At 49.2% G+C, this 18,508-nt stretch overlaps 2 non-coding genes across 2 annotated transcripts; both read right to left on the bottom strand.

Moving 5' to 3' along the window:
- Positions 1-15,759: 15,759 nt before the first annotated feature.
- Positions 15,760-15,841, bottom strand: Trnal-aag (transfer RNA leucine (anticodon AAG)). The gene has a single exon. It is a non-coding gene; the product is annotated as a tRNA-Leu (tRNA).
- A 71-nt stretch (positions 15,842-15,912) lies between these two features.
- Trnal-aag (transfer RNA leucine (anticodon AAG)) lies at positions 15,913-15,994 on the bottom strand. Its single transcript has one exon. It is a non-coding gene; the product is annotated as a tRNA-Leu (tRNA).
- Positions 15,995-18,508: the final 2,514 nt, after the last annotated feature.

Genomic DNA, 18,508 nt, shown 5'->3' with positions numbered 1-18,508 from the left:
AGGCGCAGCCATGCAGTTTGGTCGCCGCTCCCGTGGTCTCTAATATTTTGCACTCGACTGTACGTTTAAGAACGTCCCACAAGAACACTGCATCGGAGCAGTCCAGAAAAATGTGTTCTATTGGTTCTGGTTTTCTGCATCTTAAACAGTTTACTGACCATGCTACAAACAGGCCTTTCTCTTCGAGCCATGGCTTAACCGGTAACGTTTCACTGTGAAATTGAAAGAAAAAGGACTTGGCTGACGAGCGCACGGGCATCCGCTTTGCCCTTTTTAAGACATTTGCTCCACTTTCTATACAAAATTTGGTCCTATAAATTGGTAAAGGCAGACATATCTCAACAACATCTTTGTATAGCTTTTTGCGCTTAACACTACTCAAGTACTCTAAAGAAAAACGTGCGCACAAAAATTGGTAAGCCCATACAACTTCACGCAGAAAGCCCTTGATAATATTTGTTCTCGCTAGTTGAGTTGACACAATATAATTTGGTAAAACGTCACTCAGACGTTCTTGAAACACAGTTAATAGAAAAACATTTTTTTTGATCGCGCAAAAACAGAAATCGCGAAACCACTTGCCTCAAGAACAAGTGAGCTAGGCCAAGGCCACCTTGCTTAACTGCGGTGAACAAATTGGTACGGCTCGTATGCTCCCACACAGATCCCCAGATAAAGACGGTAAATTCCCGGTGCATTTTTTGTATGCTCGTTCTAGATGCGCAGAGGGCCTGTAGCACGAACCAAATCTTAGCGACAAGAAAGAGGTTGCATACTGTTGCTCTCGTGAACATGGAAAGGTCCCTTCTACCAAACTTTTTTGTTTTTTCCTTCACTTCTGCGCATTGCTCTTTCCAGTAGTCTTTCCTGTCCCTGAAATGCTGTAGCGGTACACCGAGGTACCTCATAGGCGAAGACGTCCAATGTACACTTTCTATTTCAGTGGGAATGTCTTCCCAAGCCCCGTGCAATAGTCCTACTGATTTTCCCCAATTAATAACACTCCCTGACATTTTACAGAAACTTCTTGCCACGTCGACCGCTTTAGTGACGCTGTCTTTATCGCTACAAAACACTGCTACATCATCTGCGTATGCTAGTAGCTTTATTTCACTAGAACCTACCCTATAACCTACGACATCGCTACACGAAAGCACCTTTAAACAGAAAGGCTCCAAGTATAATGCAAAAAGCAACGGCGACAAACAACATCCCTGTCTCACAGATGATTTGAGTTGTATACTTTCTGTTAATGTCTTATTAATTATAATCTTAGAAACTATTCGATCATAGCACATTTTAACACCTTCTGTCAACACAGATCCAACATTCACATGTTCAAGTACAAGAAAAAGGATTTCATGCGCCACCCTATCGAAGGCCTTTTCCAAATCTAACTGTAGTATTGCGACCTTCTCTGAAAAGGCATCGCAACACTCGAGGACCGTTCGTGCCACGTGAATGCTAGTCATAATAGACCGTCCTTTTATTCCACACGTCTGATGTGGTCCTACTAACTTCTGTATGACCGACTGCAGTCGCCTCCCGAGAATTTTGTGTATATTTTGTAGTCCGTATTTGTAAGGCTAATAGGGCGATATGCCCGCACCGAAAGTAAAGTTTGAGGGTCGTCGCTCTTCGGTATTAATACTACATGACTCTCATGAAAGGACGGTGGTAATACTTGCTTCTCATATGCCTCATTAATTAACTCATGTAAAATTATTGCCATATCCTTTTTAAAAGCCTTATAAAAAGCTGCGCCTAATCCGTCATTTTTTTATTTTTATTAATTATGGGGTTTTACGTGCCAAAACCAGTTCTGATTATGAGGCACGCCGAAGTGGGGGACTCCGGAAATTTGGACCACCTGGGGTTCTTTAACGTGCACCTAAATCTAAGTACACGGGTGTTTTCGCATTTCGCCCCTATCGAAATGCGGCCGCCGTGGCTGGGATTCGATCCCGCGACCTCGTGCTCAGCAGCCCAACACCATAGCCACTGAGCAACCACGGCGGGTCCTAATCCGTCAGGGCCTGGTGATTTATCTACCGCTAACTCATTTATGGCGTGTTCTATTTCAGTCACAGTAATTGGCTGCTCGAGATTCAGCCTTACATCGTCATCCAACTTTGGAAGAAGCTTCAAAAAGTGATTTTCGAATCCTTCCGCAAGCTCTCGTTCAGTGCCTAACAACTCGCTGTAATGCTCATGAAAAGCCCGCTGAATGTATTCGTTCTCTCGAACAATTTCGTTTCGATATGTGATGGCTCTTATCTCGTTTCGTGAAGCGTAGCTCTTTTCGTCCGAAAGCGCTGTTTTTGTCGGATTTTTACCGCACCATAATCTTTCTGCGCGCGCACGTATAACCGCACCTCGATACTTTTCTTGATCAACGCTTTCTAACTGAACTTTTACTTCTTTTATTCCCTTCGCAAAGATACCTGGGCAAGAACTTTCCATAGTTAGGTAGAAGTCAAGTTGGCATTGTAACTCTTTTTCTTTTCTTTTTTCCTCCCGGCGTAATGTGTATGATCTTTCCATTGCCATTGACTTCGTTTCCTGCTTGAAACATTCCCATGCTTCCGCAATACTTTTACAGTCCTTCTCTAAAATGTTCTGAATGTTATGGTTAATTTTCTTAACGAAAACTTCGTCATCTAGCAGTTTAGAATTTAACTTCCACAACGCCCAGTTAAATTTTGGTTTTCTAGGTCCCAACGCCAACATAACTAAACAGTGGTCACTGAAACACACAGATTTGACCTCATAGCTGCTACCAAGTCAGCTGTCATGTATATCCTATCCAATCGTGCATGGCTGGTTCCTTGAAAATGCGTGAACTTAGGAGTCGCGCCATATCCCATGACATAACCCACATCTACCAAATTGGCTTCGCTTATACTCGTGGCTAAAAATTGCGCGCATGCGTCGTGAACCGTAGGGCTTAGCACTCGGTCCTCAGCATAGCAAACATAGTTGAAGTCTCCCATCAATAAAATGTTGCTTTTGACAATTCAATTGACTTTTAAGGCCTTCAAAGAACACCTTGCGCTCACATACTTTGTTAGGTGCGTAAACACATATCGCTCGCCACTTCACCGCTCCATTTACAAAGTCGCACACTATTTGACGGCCATTAACATCACACACAACATTTTCAATAACTATGTTCAGTGCACTCCGAATAAAAAGGGCGCACCCACCAGCTTTACCAACAGAATGTGATACACACACATAATACCGTGGCCGAAACGCAACTACCATACGGTCCGTTCCTTCTTCACTTTCGACTTTAGTTTCCTGCACGGCGATAATATTGCCACCTGGTGTTTTGAGCCAGCAAACGATCAGCATTGCGTGCCCAGCAAGAACGGCGAAGAAGACGACGAAGTCGAAGATCCCGAGTCAGCTGGAGAACCGTCTTTTCGTGTCTGGCATTCTTCGGGTCTGGCTGCTAGTACTGTTGATTGATCTTGCCTTAGCGCGTGACAAACTGGTGGAGGTGCTGGGTAATCTAATCTATGCACCAAACCCCTCCGAGCAGCAGGAGCTCCAGTCCTGTACCGGTGGTTACGCCTGTACACCGCGCCAGCAGAAGGATCCGTGGACAAGCCCCTGAGTTTGGACTCCTCCCAGAGACAATGGCAGCTCCGACCACCCCAACCGGTATGGAAGGCACTACGCCGATTCATTGCACGCTACTTAGTCCGCGAACGCTGAATCCTTTCCACGGTGCCATGCATGAGGATGTTGAAGATTGGCTGGTGCACTATGAACGTGTTGCCTCGTACAACAAGTGGAACGATGCAGACAAACTGAAAAACGTATATTTCAGCCTTAACGATGGCGCACGTGTTTGGTATGAGAACCGTGCAGATGCCCTAACTTAACTTCTTGGGAAGAATTCAAACGCCGTCTTTTTGAGACGTATGCGAGCCCTGATCGCCGAGAACGAGCTGAGCGTGATCTCGAGTCCCGTATACAAATGCCGAATGAAGGTGTCGCAATGTACGTCGAGGACATGACACGTCTCTTTCGACGAGCCGACCCCAGCATGTCGGAAGAAAAGAAGGTGCGGTACCTGATGCGTGGAGTGAAAGAGCAGCTGTTCGGCGGTCTCGTGCGCAGTCCTCCAAAGACTGTGTCAGAATTTCTTTCCGAGGCCGTCACCATGGAACAGACTCTTCGGCAGCGGGCACCATCATACGAACGCCAAGTGAACGCTGCCTCACCTACGGACTTCGGAGCTCTCGGGGGCCACGTCGATTTCTTTCGAGAGCTCATCCGGTCCGTTATCCGCGAAGAACTGCAGAAACTGTCGGTACCCTCACAGCCGACGCTCAGCTCTTTGTCCAGCGTTGTCCGTGACGAAGTGCATCATGCGTTAAGAGAACCACCCTTCAGCACAGACGCTCAACCGCTAAGAACTGACAGCACCCGTATGTCATATTCGCAAGTTTTGCGGCAACCTGCCCCACCTTCCTTCCCGCTTCGGACCGCGTCTCCGGCCATACTACAGTCCGACCAAGCGACCTCTTATTACCACGACCACCGACAGGCCCCAAGGAAATCAGACGTGTGGCGGGCACCTGATCGCCGTCCGCTTTGCTTTCACTGTGGTGAAGCTGGGCATGTCTACCGACAGTGCTCTTATCGAGAGCTCGGATTACGCGGATTCTCGGCAAACTCGCCGCGACCTAGGTTCGGCCGGCGTCCTCCTGCGATTGAAGAATACGTTGCCCAGCAGCGCGGATCCTCATCAGCTCGACACCAGTCACGCTCCCCTTCGCCGCGGCGATTTTCTCCGACTCGCCGTACGTATTCGAGCGTGGTGCAGGGTCGGTCGCCCAGTCCGCGCCGGGAAAACTAACCACAGCGGCCTTCGGGGGCGAGGCCGCTCTGTCTGGACGTACTCAAGGACCCCTGCTGACCCGTACGCGACCCGACGATACATCGACGACGACAGTACCTGCTGATTACAGACGACGAATTTCCTTGGACATTCCTGTATTGCTCGACGGTCGTGACGTGACTGCTTTAGTGGACACGGGAGCAGATTATTCGATAATCAGCGAAAAACTGGCCACCCTTCTGAAGAAAGTGACGACGCCTTGGAATCAAACGCCAGTTCGTACAGCTGGCGGGCACATCGTCACACCACTCGGCATGTGCACGGCACGAATACAGATTCGCGGCTCTACGTTTGTTGCCAGCTTGAGCATTCTCCCTCAGTGTTCTCGTGACCTAATCATCGGCATGGACTTTCTCAGGGAGCACGGAGCTATCATCGACATTCGACAACGCCTCGTCACTTTCTCGACAAAGAGCGCCGCTGCGACGACCAACACCATCCACGATCGAGCACCTCTTCGTGTCATCGACGACGCTGTCACGTTACCACCGCGTGCAAGTATCGTGGTTCAAGTGGCATGTGACAGACTCTTACACGGTGAAGCGGTCGCCGAAAGCAATCACTCTCTCCTGCTTTCTCAAGGTGTTTGCGTAGCAAGAAGCCTTATTGATCTCCATGATGGTCACTGTGACGTTCTTGTCACGAACTTCAGCTACGAACACCGCCACCTTTTCCCTGGTACTGTCATCGCCTACGCCGACCCGATCGCCGACGTCACTGAATGTTTTGCTTCCCAGGCAATCGGCACTACTAAAGCACTTCTAAGCAACGTCGACATTAGTGCAACGCTTTCTGAAGACAACAAACAACCCCTGCGTGACCTGTTGCTCGAATTCCACTCTTGCTTTGCACGGTCGTCGAAGATACGTCAAACGTCGATTACTAAACACCGTATCATCACCTATGACGACGCGCACCCCATACGGCAGCAGCCTTATCGTGTTTCCCCGACCGAACGACATGCCATTCAAACGCAGGTGAAGGAAATGCTTCAAGACGGCGTAATACAGCCTTCATGCAGTCCCTGGTCGTCGCCTGTCGTGCTTGTTAAAAAGAAAGATGGCACGCTTCGGTTTTGTGTTGACTACCGGAAGCTAAACAACGTCACAAAGAAAGACGTATACCCGTTGCCTCGTGTCGACGATTCTCTGGACAGGCTGAGGCGCGCGAAGTATTTCTCCTCTATCGATCTGAAAAGTGGCTACTGGCAAATTGAAGTAGATGAGCGGGACCGCGAGAAAACTGCCTTTGTGACTCCGGATGGCCTTTACGAATTTAGAGTACTTCCTTTCGGCCTCTGTTCCGCTCCAGCCACATTCCAGCGAATGATGGATACCGTTCTCGCTGACCTCAAATGGAAAAGCTGCCTCGTCTATCTCGATGATGTCGTTGTCTTTTCGGAAACTTTTGACGAGCACCTTCGACGCCTTCGGAACGTACTCGAAGCCATTCGCTCGGCTGACCTTACCCTCAAGCCAGAGAAATGCCATTTCGGTTACGAGGAACTGAAGTTTCTCGGTCACGTCGTGAGCGCGGCAGGTGTTCGGCCCGATCAGGAGAAGACTGCTGCCGTAGCTGCTTTTCCAGCTCCAACCGACAAGAAAAGTGTCAGACGATTTTTGGGCTTGTGCGCATATTATCGACGCTTCATTGAAAATTTTTCGATGATTGCAGAGCCGCTATTTCGCCTTACGCGTGACGACTCGCCATTCCTCTGGACTGATGAACAACAGACCGCCTTTGCCGAGCTACAACGTCGATTGTCTTCTCCTCCCGTGCTCGGTCATTTCGATGAGGACGCTGACACAGAAGTACGCACTGACGCCAGCAATATTGGTCTCGGAGCTATCCTGGTGCAAAGGCAAGACGGGACTGAACGAGTTATAGCTTACGCGAGCCGCACTCTGTCACGCGCCGAGTCCAATTATTCCACCACAGAGAAGGAGTGCCTCGCGGTCATTTGGGCTACTACAAAGTTTAGGCCGTATCTCTACGGGCGGCCATTTAAAGTTGTGACCGATCATCACGCTTTGTGCTGGTTGGCCAACCTCCGAGACCCTTCTGGACGATTGGCACGTTGGAGTCTGCGACTCCAGGAATTTAACATCACCATCGTATACAAGTCTGGCAGAAAACATGAAGATGCTGACACGCTATCACGAGCACCTGTTGAATCCCAGAATCCTGACGAGGAAGATGACAGCGCCTTCCTGGGAGCCCTCAGCCGTCCGGATCTGCTCGCTAAACAGCGATCGGACGCTGAGTTAAGGCCCATCATCGATCACTTAGAAGGCGACATCGCGTCCATTCCTCGCCCTATTTCGCGACGGTTGTCGTCATTTTGCCTACGAGAGGGCATCTTATACAAAAGAAACACAGGTGCCGGCGACAAACCACATCTTCTAGTAGTGCCTCAAGACCTTCGCGACGACATCCTATTAGCCTGCCACGACGAGCCGACATCTGGTCACTTGGGCTACTCAAGGACTCTGGACAGGGTACGACAACTGTACTACTGGCCTAGACTGACTGCTTGCGTCAAACGCTACGTAAAAGGATGTCGTGAATGCCAGCGCCGCAAGTCACCACCCTTCAAGCCTGCAGGCCTTCTACAACCCATCGACCCCCCGCGTACGCCGTTTGATCAAGTTGGAATGGACCTTCTTGGCCCATTTCCCTTGTCTTCCTCCGGCAATAAGTGGATCATTGTCGCAACCGATTACTTGACGCGTTACGCTGAGACGAAGGCACTACCACGCGGGACAGCATCTGAGGTTGCCCAGTTTTTTATGCATCACATTGTGCTTCGGCATGGCGCACCGTCATTCATCATCACTGACCGAGGGACGGCGTTTACGGCGAAGCTTCTGGACGACATCTTTAAGTTGAGTTACACGAGTCATCGAAAGGCCACTGCATACCACCCTCAGACTAACGGCTTGACAGAAAGACTAAACAGAACACTGGCAGACATGATCTCTATGTACGTGGATGTGCAGCACAAAACGTGGGACGAAATCCTGCCGTACGTAACGTTTGCGTACAACACTGCCACGCAGGAAACTACACGATTCACGCCGTTTCGCCTCGTTTATGGTCGAGATGTTCAAACTATGCTCGACGCCATGATTCCGTATGACGACATCGATCAGCCCGACCAGTTAGCCCCTGACGTCGAGGAGTACATTCAGCGCGCCGAGGAAGCACGTCAACTGGCCCGTGTGCACATAAGACAGCAGCAGTGTACAGATGCAATAAGGTACAATCTCCACCATCGACAAGTTACCTATGAGCCCGGTGACCAAGTTTGGGTTTGGACCCCCATTAGACGGCGAGGCCTCAGCGAGAAACTCCTGAGCAAGTACTTCGGACCGTACAGAGTATTAAGGCGTGTCAGTGACGTGAACTATGAAGTGATTCCAGACGGAGACCTGTCATCACCCAAGCGCCGATTACCACGCCCAGAGATTGTACATGTCGTCCGCCTCAAGCCGTATTTCACACGGTGATGTTCATACAGTGTAGTGGTGAACAAACTTTTTTTTTCTTTTTTTGCTGTAGTCGCGACGTCCTCCGAAGAACTGCGAAGCGATTGTTTTTTTGTTCCCGACCACAGAACGCATTTTTCGCCTCGTGTTCATGTCCGTATGTGGGCTAGCGCGTTTCCATTTTTTTTGTGTGTGTCTTACCTAATTTATGTACTTTCCGTGTACGTCTTGTGGTTGAGCATCGAGTCGATGCTTCATTGGGAGGGGGAATAATGCCACCTGGTGTTTTGAGCCAGCAAACGATCAGCATTGCGTGCCCAGCAAGAACGGCGAAGAAGACGACGAAGTCGAAGATCCCGCGCCAGCTGGAGAACCGTCTTTTCGTGTCTGGCATTCTTCGGGTCTGGCTGCTAGTACTGTTGATTGATCTTGCCTTAGCGCGTGACAATATCAAGATCAGTTTCCATAAACAGTCTGCTTAGCTGGTACTGTTTTCGTTTAGACCCAAGGCCCCTTACATTAATACTACCTACTCGTATCGTGATATCTGTGGGATTCATTATGCTATGAAGAAAAAACGGACCGATGACACTCTTTGCACACAACAAGCTGCTCACTCACGTTTCCTGGTACTGCGCAGCGAAAAACATCCTCTGGACTGCCGTCGCTGGATGCCATATCTATGGATTTCCATCGTGCAAATTGTGCCTTGTTGCAGTGGCCCGTTGCCACACCACCCCAAGCAAACCCCGCCACCCCACCCCTCCCCCCACCCACTCCGGCAAAAAAGAAAAGTAACACTGGTACACACATTATCACACTATGTCGGCGCCGGCGCCGACGGTTTCCTGTCGGGTGGCAAGTTAGGTGCCGGCTTCAGCGTCGATCGACGGACATTGGTGGTCTTCAAGGGTGGCTCGCTTTGAGCCACCTGGCTTCGAGCCCCTGGTTCGCCGTCATTGCTTTCCTCAAGGGTCCTTTTCGCTGCCGCACCGCTGGTGTCCATAGGGGTTTACTTGTCTGTTGGCGTCTTCTCTTTACTGCAGTCCTTTGTGGCGACCTTAGTCGCTGCGTCCCTGGCCGGCGTTTCCGCGGCTGGCTCTGCTCCTTGCACTTTACCTTCCTTTCCGGCTTTGACGATTTCGGTAGACTCGTCAGGCGTACCCACGCCTTTCACCTTTGTGTTTTGCGTACCGCTGAGACCGCCAGCCGCTTCCTCAGCGTCAGCGGCATCCATGACGTGCTCTTCAATGACCTCGTCGATCGTCGCAGGGCCTGCGATGTTCGCATACGTCCGCACACAGTGGCTCTCATCGTGTCCAAAGCGCCGGCAAAGGGCACAACGGGGTACGCGGCACTCCCGCCTTATATGTCCTGTGCGGTTGCACCTCAGGCGCAACGGAGCCCTTCCAGGGGCCACGAGAAGTGCCATCATACCGGCCACTCGAAACTGATGTGGCAGATCGTCGATGGGCACGCCCGCCTTGAGCTTCAAGGTTACGGTGCGCGTTGTCGACCCTTTGTCCGTGATGCCTTGCACCCGCCAGCGTTGTCTCGCCACGTCAGTGGCTTTTCCATAAGGGGCGAGAGCCGCACGGACATCTTCGTCCGGGACATGGTGAAGGAGCCAGAACACCTTCACGCGTACCTCCTGACTTGCAGGGTCCAGCACAAGGCATCTTCTTTCTTTCACCATAATTTTGCCGAACGCCAACATTTTCTTCGTCGCTTCCGAGCTCCTGAAGGTAACCGCCCAAACGTGGTTCATCTGGAACGCCCCCAAGCTAACAACCTCGGGCAGCAGTCCCAGACGAGCTAGCGTGTCCCTGAAATCTTCGGCGCGTAAAGGCCTAGCGGTCACATCCCCGTGAAGGAAAACAGTATTCAAAACGCAGGGTCCTGTTGGCAATTGCGGCAAAACAACTTGGTATTCCTTGTCTTCATCGGCAATAATCCTGTTTCCGCGGCTCGGCTGAGCCGCAAACACCGCTCCACCGGAGCAAGACATTCCGCGTCCGTACCGAACGGTAGCCGGAAGTAGAACTCGCTCGGCCATGCTACCACTGTTCTCCTGCCGAGTGACGGTCGCGTGAGCTTTTTGCCGAAGAGCGCACGTAAAAAAAGTGACACAATATGGCAGCGGTGGGATTCGAACCCACGCCTCTGAGGAGACTGGTGCCTTAAGCCAGCGCCTTAGACCGCTCGGCCACGATTTTTTTTCTTTATTACCAGTTTTCAGAACAATACACATACAGATATACAATACACGAATTCAATCTTTAAATTCCACACAAACTGTGACGTCATGAGAAATGTCGCTGCACATTCCAATGTGAAGCTTATTTAAAATTGCTTGATCGTCGCTAACTGATCAAGGATAGGTAGCCAGTGTGGTGGCTCTGTTTGGGTTTTTAAGACTTCGCGGACATAAATGATATTTTCAATGAAATATTCCCTGGCTGGTCTAGGCATCACCTCCTCATTTCTAACAGCCATCCTAGTCTTCCACACGCTGTGCATGCAGAGGAGCATCACCATGTCACACGGCACGCCCTCTGGCTCGGTCAACGGCAAAAACCTAATACCAAATGTGGTTAGCGGGAAGTCCTTCTTAATTGTACGCTGGAGAATGTCCCAAAGGAATTCTGAATCCCAGCAGTCAAGGAAGATGTGCTCTATTGTTTCAGGCTTTCGGCAAATCATGCAGTTAACGCCCCAGGGGAGGAAGAATCCCTTTTGTTGGAGCCACGGCTTGACAGGGAGCGTGCCAGTGTGCAAACAGAAGAAAAATGATTTAGTAGTCGCCTTCACAGGCATCTTTTTCACCCGTTTCAATACGTCCTTTTCGGGGCCTAAATAATACAGAGCTCGGTACACAGGCACTGGGCACATAATATTTACTAAATCTTTATACAATCGTTTTCGTTTTCAGTGTGCAAGTAATCTACTGAAAAATGTGCACTGAGAAGGCGATAAGCATTTACCACTTCTATCCAGAAACCTTTTATCGCTACCTTAGGTCCCGCATGAGACGTCACAATGTATTCAGGCAAAGCATCACACAATCGCCATTGAATTACACACCGCAGAAACCCGTCGCTTTGGTCGCGAAGGAAACTAAATCTAGAAACTACCTGCTTCAGAAATAAATTAGATAGTCCCAAGCCCCCTTTGCGTAGTGGATGGAACAAATTTAACCGAGTGGAACGCTCCCATGACGATCCCCACACATAGACAGCGAAAATTCGGTGCAACTTTTGCACGCATACTCTGGACATACAAAGAACTTGCAATAAGTAGAACACTTTTGCTACCAAAAACAAATTGCACACGGTTGCACGGCCGAACATAGACTGGTTGTGACCACCCCACTTTACCGTCTGTGCTCTGACATTTTGTATTTCAGCTACCCAATGCGTTTTTGCATCTCGGTAGTGTTCTAGTGGGACTCCGAGATAACGCGTCGGCATCTGATTGAATTTGATGCTTTCAACATAAGCTGCCGTACGTTCCCATTCTCCGTGCCAGAATCCGGTGCTTTTCTGCCAGCTTATGGCACTTCCAGTCAGTCTACAGAACATTTTTGCATCTTTGACTGCTTCAACGATGCTCTCTTGATCGGTACAAAAGATCGCTATGTCGTCAGCATATGACAGGATTTTAACTTCGTGCATATGCAGTCTGAATCCATTGACCTTCTCGTTATTCAATACTTTTAAACAAAATGGCTCTAGAAATATGGAGAAAAGCAACGGAGAGGCCGGGCAACCTTGACGTACACTCGACATAACCGGTATACTTTTGCTCAGCTTGTTGTTAATGATGAGGTTTGCACTGCAGTCTGCGTATGCCATTTGGACACATTCTTGAATAATTTTTCCTATGTTAATGTGTTCGAGCACAGCGAAAAGTACGCTGTGTACAACCTTATCGAAGGCTTTCTCAAGGTCTAATTGGACCATTGCCACGTGTCCGAGGGTTACGTCACAGCACTCAAGAACGCTTCTAGCTGTATGGATATTGGTTACTATACTTCTTCCCTTCATGCCACACGTCTGATGTGGCCCAACGACAGATGTAATGATTGACTGAAGCCTTTTGGCAAGGACTTTCATGTACACCTTATAGTCAACATTCCTGAGACTAATTGGTCGATATGCTTCGACCGACTGCAACTTGGCTGGCTCATTGGTCTTTGGTATCAGGACGATATGGCTGGCCCTGAAGGATGAGGGCAGTCGTTGAACTTCGTAAGCTTCAGTTATGATGATGTAAAGTATTTCTGCCATTTCAGACTTGAAAAACTTATAGAAGCTAGACCCTAGGCCGTCAGGCCCTGGAGCCTTTGCCGTACCGAGCTCATCAATTGCTCGCTCTAACTCTTGAATACTAATAGGTCTCTCCAGTCCCGTCTTTACGTCTTCTTGCAGTACTGGCATGAGTGCCAAGAAATGCTTCTTAAAATCCTCAGTCAGTTCGACTTTACTGTTAAAGAGCTTGGAATACCGTTCTTCAAAAGCGTTTTGAATGCTTTCTTGATCATCCGTAAGAATGCCGTGATAGGTGATTTCCTTAATTTCTTTCTTTGTCGCATATCTCTTTTCATCCCCGAGGGCCCGCTTCGTCGGGGCTTCATCTAACCAGATGCGCTCGGCTCGCGATCTTATCACCGCTCCTTCGTATCTTTCGGTCTCAAGAGCTTCCATCTGTTGTTTTGTTTCTTTGATAACAGTTGTAAAATGCCCAGGGACTGTGCTTTCTACATCTAAAAGGTACTTCAGCGTGCAGTTTAGTTCTCTTTCACGTTGTTTAGCCTTATGCCTTAAGACACATGCCCTTTGCATCGCTATACTTTTCACCTCACTTTTGAATTGATCCCAACCGCAGAACATTTCACTCGGTTCACTCGTGCGCAATTCTTTAATTTTCTCCGTTACTACGTTGACGAATCTTTCGTCCTGCAGTAGCTTTTCATTGAGCTTCCACAGCTGCCAATTAAAACGGGACGCCTTCACTTTTGAACCGATTGTGAACACCACCAAACTGTGGTCACTAAATCTGACATGTTTAATACCGTAGTGATTGCAAGTTGGTACTAGTTCTGCCGACACGTAAGCGCGATCGAGCCTTGCATGGGTCCGCCCTTGAAAATGAGTGAACAGTACTCGGTTTTCACGCAGCACATCACCAACATCCACAAGGCCAAACTCTTCCACAGTGGAACTGAGCGCGTCTGCACTCTTGTCTTTTATGAGCACATCTTTAGGAGTGTCTTCGGGCAAATATACACAGTTAAAATCACCGAGCAAAACAATCCTCCTCTGACTACTTATGAAGGTGGCCATATAGTCAAAAAACACTTTCCGTTTGCTTACATTTTTTGGGGCGTAAATACAAATTATTCTCCAGGCTACATCATTGCTAATTATGTCACACATAACAAATCGGCCATCATCGGATGTCACCACAGTCTCCTCAATGATCCTGACAGTGTTTCGCAGAAAAAATAACATCCTCCGGATTTCCCTTTGGCATGACAAACAGAAGCATTGTAATTCGATTTAAACATTTCGACCATTCTATCCGTGTGTTCCTCACTTTCAATTTTTGTTTCCTGGACTGCAAGAATATCAATATCATGGTCAATTAACGGTCAAACGGCTGTTAATTGACCATGATATTGATATTGATACATCACGGTTCAGAAGAACAGTTCTAGACGTGGAATCCTTATCTCCGACGCCTTTGACGCGCCATCGTTCTCGCGTCACTTCAATGACCTTGCCAAAGGCTGCCAGCGCTGTCTTTACGTCTTCGTCCTCCACCCTGTACAGCAACCAATGAAGGCGAAGGCGTACCTGTTGGTTTTGAGGGTCGACGACTACGCAGCGACGGCCCTTTCACGTTGAGTTTTTTCAATGCCAGCAGTTTCTTCGCCGCCTCGTCGTTCGAGAAGGTGACCGCCGAGAAGGTGACCGTGTGTAACACTGCAGCCTACATGTCAAACCTCAGTTCCTTCGTGCTCTACTACAGCAGCAGCGACCCCGCTAAGGCGGGGGAACTGCGGGCGTCGACCTTTTGTCCGGTGGTACGTTCGGTTTAGGCTTCAGCGAAAGCCTCCGAGTAGTGGTGGTCTTGGCCGGCGGTCCTTCAGCTGTGGTCGCGTCATCTTCTTTTCCATCCTTTTCCGTGTTCTCGTCGTGTGGTCTTTTGGAGACAGCGACTGGGTTGCTGCTATTCCCCACCTCCGTGCCGCTTCCGTCTACTTCAGGCCTGCTAACCAAGGTCACGCTGGCAGTTGCCCGCACAGCTTCACCCTCGGTGCAACTTTCTGCCGCTGGCTCCTGTGCTATGCTGTCTGGTTTGCTGGCTTCTACCTCCTGAGCTTTGTCATTGCTCGTAGCGTCTAGCACCTCGTCACATTTCAGTGGATCCCCGCCCTCCCGAGCAGTGTCCTCGGCGTCAGCTTGGTCCATCAGATGCTCGTTTATCACGTCGCTCTTGCCAAACCCTGTGACGTTTGCGTAACTTCGCACGCACTGGGTATCTTCGTGGCCGAAGCGACGACAGATCCCGCAACGTGGAACGCGGCACTCTCGCCGTATGTGTCCGGTGCCGTGACACCGGAGGCAGAGCGGTGCTCTGCCAGGCACTATCACAAGGGCATTGTCCTCGCCGAAGCGAAGCTGATGCGGTAAATCTTCTATGGTAAAGCCTGCTTTCAAACATAAGGACACCAGCCTTGTGTGCGAGCATTCGTCACTGCATCCGGCCACACGCCATTCTTCCCGTTCCGAAGGGTGCCAGCGCCGCTCGAACGTCCTCGTCCGGTGTGGTGTGCAACAGCCAGTAGAGCTTCATGCGTACATCTTGGTTGCGTGGGTCAATGGCCGGACATCGCTCACCCTTTACGCTTAACGCTTCCGTAGCGAGCAGCTTCTGCTTTCCTTTTTCATCCTTGAAGGTGATAGCCCACACGTGGTTCACTTGATAGGCTCCTAAAGCCAACACTTCCGGCATCAGCTGCAGACGAGCAAGCGCGTCTCGAAAATATTCAACGCGATATGGCCTGGCCTTAACATCAGCGTGCAAAAACACGGTATTAGCGACGGTCTTACCTTTGGGCAATTGCGGCAAAATAATCTGGTACTCCTGTGTGGCAGCATCCATAAACCTGGTACCGCGGCCCTTTGGGGCCGCAAGAACCACCCTTGCGGGAGGCGACATTCCAAGTCCATACGCTGCGGCGGCCGGAAGCAGAATCCACCGCTCGGCCACGCTACTACTGTTCCCCTGCCGAGTGACGGTCGCGTGCGCTTTTTGCCCAAGAGCGCACGTAAAAAAAGTGACACAATATGGCAGCGGTGGGATTCGAACCCACGCCTCCGAGGAGACTGGTGCCTTAAACCAGCGCCTTAGACCGCTCGGCCACGCTACCACTGTTCTCCTGCCGAGTGACGGTCGCGTGAGCTTTTTTCCGAAGAGCGCACGTAAAAAAGTGACACAATATGGCAGCGGTGGGATTCGAACCCACGCCTCCGAGGAGACTGGTGCCTTAAACCAGCGCCTTAGACCGCTCGGCCACGCTACCTTTTTTTTATTTATTGCCGGTCTTTGACAATGTACAGAACAAAATCTCAAAAAGCACAACTACAAAACATATTGGAAAACATGAAAGCCATCAGTCCAACATGGACTGGCGTTGTCGAATTAAAATTCCTTTAATGCTGTCAGAGGTTCTATCCTCGACAGCCAAACGGGTACACATTCTTGTGTTTTCTTTACTTCAATGAACCGAGACATACTGTCTCGAAAATAAATACGAGCCGGCCTAGCGTCTGGATCGCAATGATACCCAGCCATCCGTGCCCGCCATAAACAGTGGAGGCCATGGAGCATGATTAAATCGTACGGTACCCCGTCCTCATTCTTTATCGCTAGGTACCTGATCCCATGCGGATTCAACGGAAACTCCTTCTTGATTGTCCGTTTTAGGACGTCCCAGAAGTAGACCCCTTCCCAGCAATGCAAGAACACATGATCTACTGTTTCAGGTTGCTTGCAAATCAATCAGTGTGAGCCCCATGGTACAAGGAAGCCACGATCTTTCATGAATGTCTTCACTGACAGTGTTCCTGTGTGTAGCTTAAAAAAGAATGTTTTAACGCCAGTAGGCACCTCCATTCTTTTCACCCGTTTCAGGACATCCTGTCCTGTTCCTCCACTGTATACAGCTCTGTACAATGGCACTGGAAATGCAATGTCGCATACATCTTTATATATATAATGTCTTTCTTTTCACGTCAGAAAGATAATCGAAAGAAAAACGCACAGAAAGAAAGCGCACACTATCGACTACTTCTTTAAGATAGCCGCGAATCGCACCTGGCTTACTATTAGTACTAACAACGACTGCCGGCAAGGCGTCTCTTAACCTGAGCTGTAATACCGTACGCAGAAATGGATCACGCACATCTCGAAAAAAAAAATCTATTGACAAGCTGTCGTACAAAAAGATGCGCCAAGCCTAGCCCCCCTTACTTCACCCGCCTGAACAGGTTTGTTCGGCTACATCTTTCCCAGCTAGATTCCCAGAAACGGCGAACACTCTGTGCAACTTTTGTACGTTTACCCTTGAACAAAATAACGTCTGCATGACGTACCACAACTTCGTAATGAAAAACATATTGCATACAGTTGCCCTTGCAAAAATGGACAGCTTGATGCCTTTCCACCTGTCCCTTTCTCTCTTGTTTGTTTTATTTGGTTCGTCCAGTATTCCTCGCTATGTTTGTAACTGTCCAAGGGAACACCCAGATACTTGGTAGGGGTTTTCACCCAGCTCACATTTGCGAAGTTGTCTGGGGCCGAAGACCACTCTCCGTGCCACAAACCGAGGGATTTACCCCAGTTCACTTTACTGCCCGTCACATCACAAAACTGTTTCAAACCGCGTATTGTTTCCGTTACACTTTCTCTGTTTGTACAACACACGGCGATATCATCTGCATATGCCAGGAGCTTGATTTCTGTGGCTGCCAAGCTATAACCGCGTATATGATCATTCTCTATTATCGCCAAACACATCGTTTCTATGTAAATAGCAAACAAAACAGGACTGACGGGGCAGCCTTGACGCACAGAACGCATGACGTTAATGGGGGCCCCCAATGATTCATTCACAATTAAGCGTGTTGTGCAGTTCTGATACGCCAACGCCACTCCCTCAGTGATAATGGCACCCACATTAACGTGTTCCAGAATGGCAAACAAAATATCATGAGACACACAGTCAAACGCTTTCTCGAGGTCAAGCTGGAGCACTGCGACGCCGTCGTAAGTTGTCACAGCACTCGAGCACGCACCGCATCGTGTGAATATTCGAAAAAATTGACCCCCCTTTGATCCCACACGTTTGGTGGTCTGCAACTATTTCTTTGATGACGCTTTGAAGTCTGGCTGCCAAAACCTTCATGAAAATCTTATAGTCGACATTGGTTAAAGATATCGGCCTATAAGATGTCATGAGCCTAAGTTTCTCCGCTTTGTCACTCTTAGGTATCACGATGGTATGCGCTTTACCAAAAGAAGGCGGCAAAGGTTTGTTCACATACACAGCGTTAAACAGGTCTGTTAGCAGGGGCGACAGTTCTTTATTGAAGGCTTTATAAAAACATGCGCTGAGACCGTCAGGTCCGGGTGATTTGCCATTGTTCAAATCATTTATTGCTTTTTCGACTTCGTGTTCTCTTATATTGCCTTCTAATAGGTCCTTCGTGTCGTCACTTAATCCGGCATGCGACTGAGAAAGACCCTTTTGAACTCATCTACATTGGCTTCTTGATATGCAAACAGTGACTGGTAATACTCTAAAAACGCTCGGCCTATGCTCTTATTATCGTCTACGAGTGTGCCATTCCACGAGATCTTATCGACATGATTACGTCGACCATGAGCTTTTTCAAGTCCAAGCGCCCTTTTGGTGGGCGTCTCCCCCGCTACTAATGCGTTTGCTCTTGCGCGCACAATCGCACCTTGATAGCGTTCTTTGTCCAACTGTTCGATTTTTACTTTGATGGTTCGCATATCTTGCTTATACGCCCCT

This window comes from Dermacentor silvarum, chromosome 4, assembly GCF_013339745.2.
Source record: "Dermacentor silvarum isolate Dsil-2018 chromosome 4, BIME_Dsil_1.4, whole genome shotgun sequence".
NCBI classification, from domain to species: Eukaryota; Metazoa; Arthropoda; class Arachnida; order Ixodida; family Ixodidae; genus Dermacentor; species Dermacentor silvarum.
Note: the sequence above shows the minus strand (reverse complement) of the source record. Positions and strands in the feature narration are given on the sequence as shown.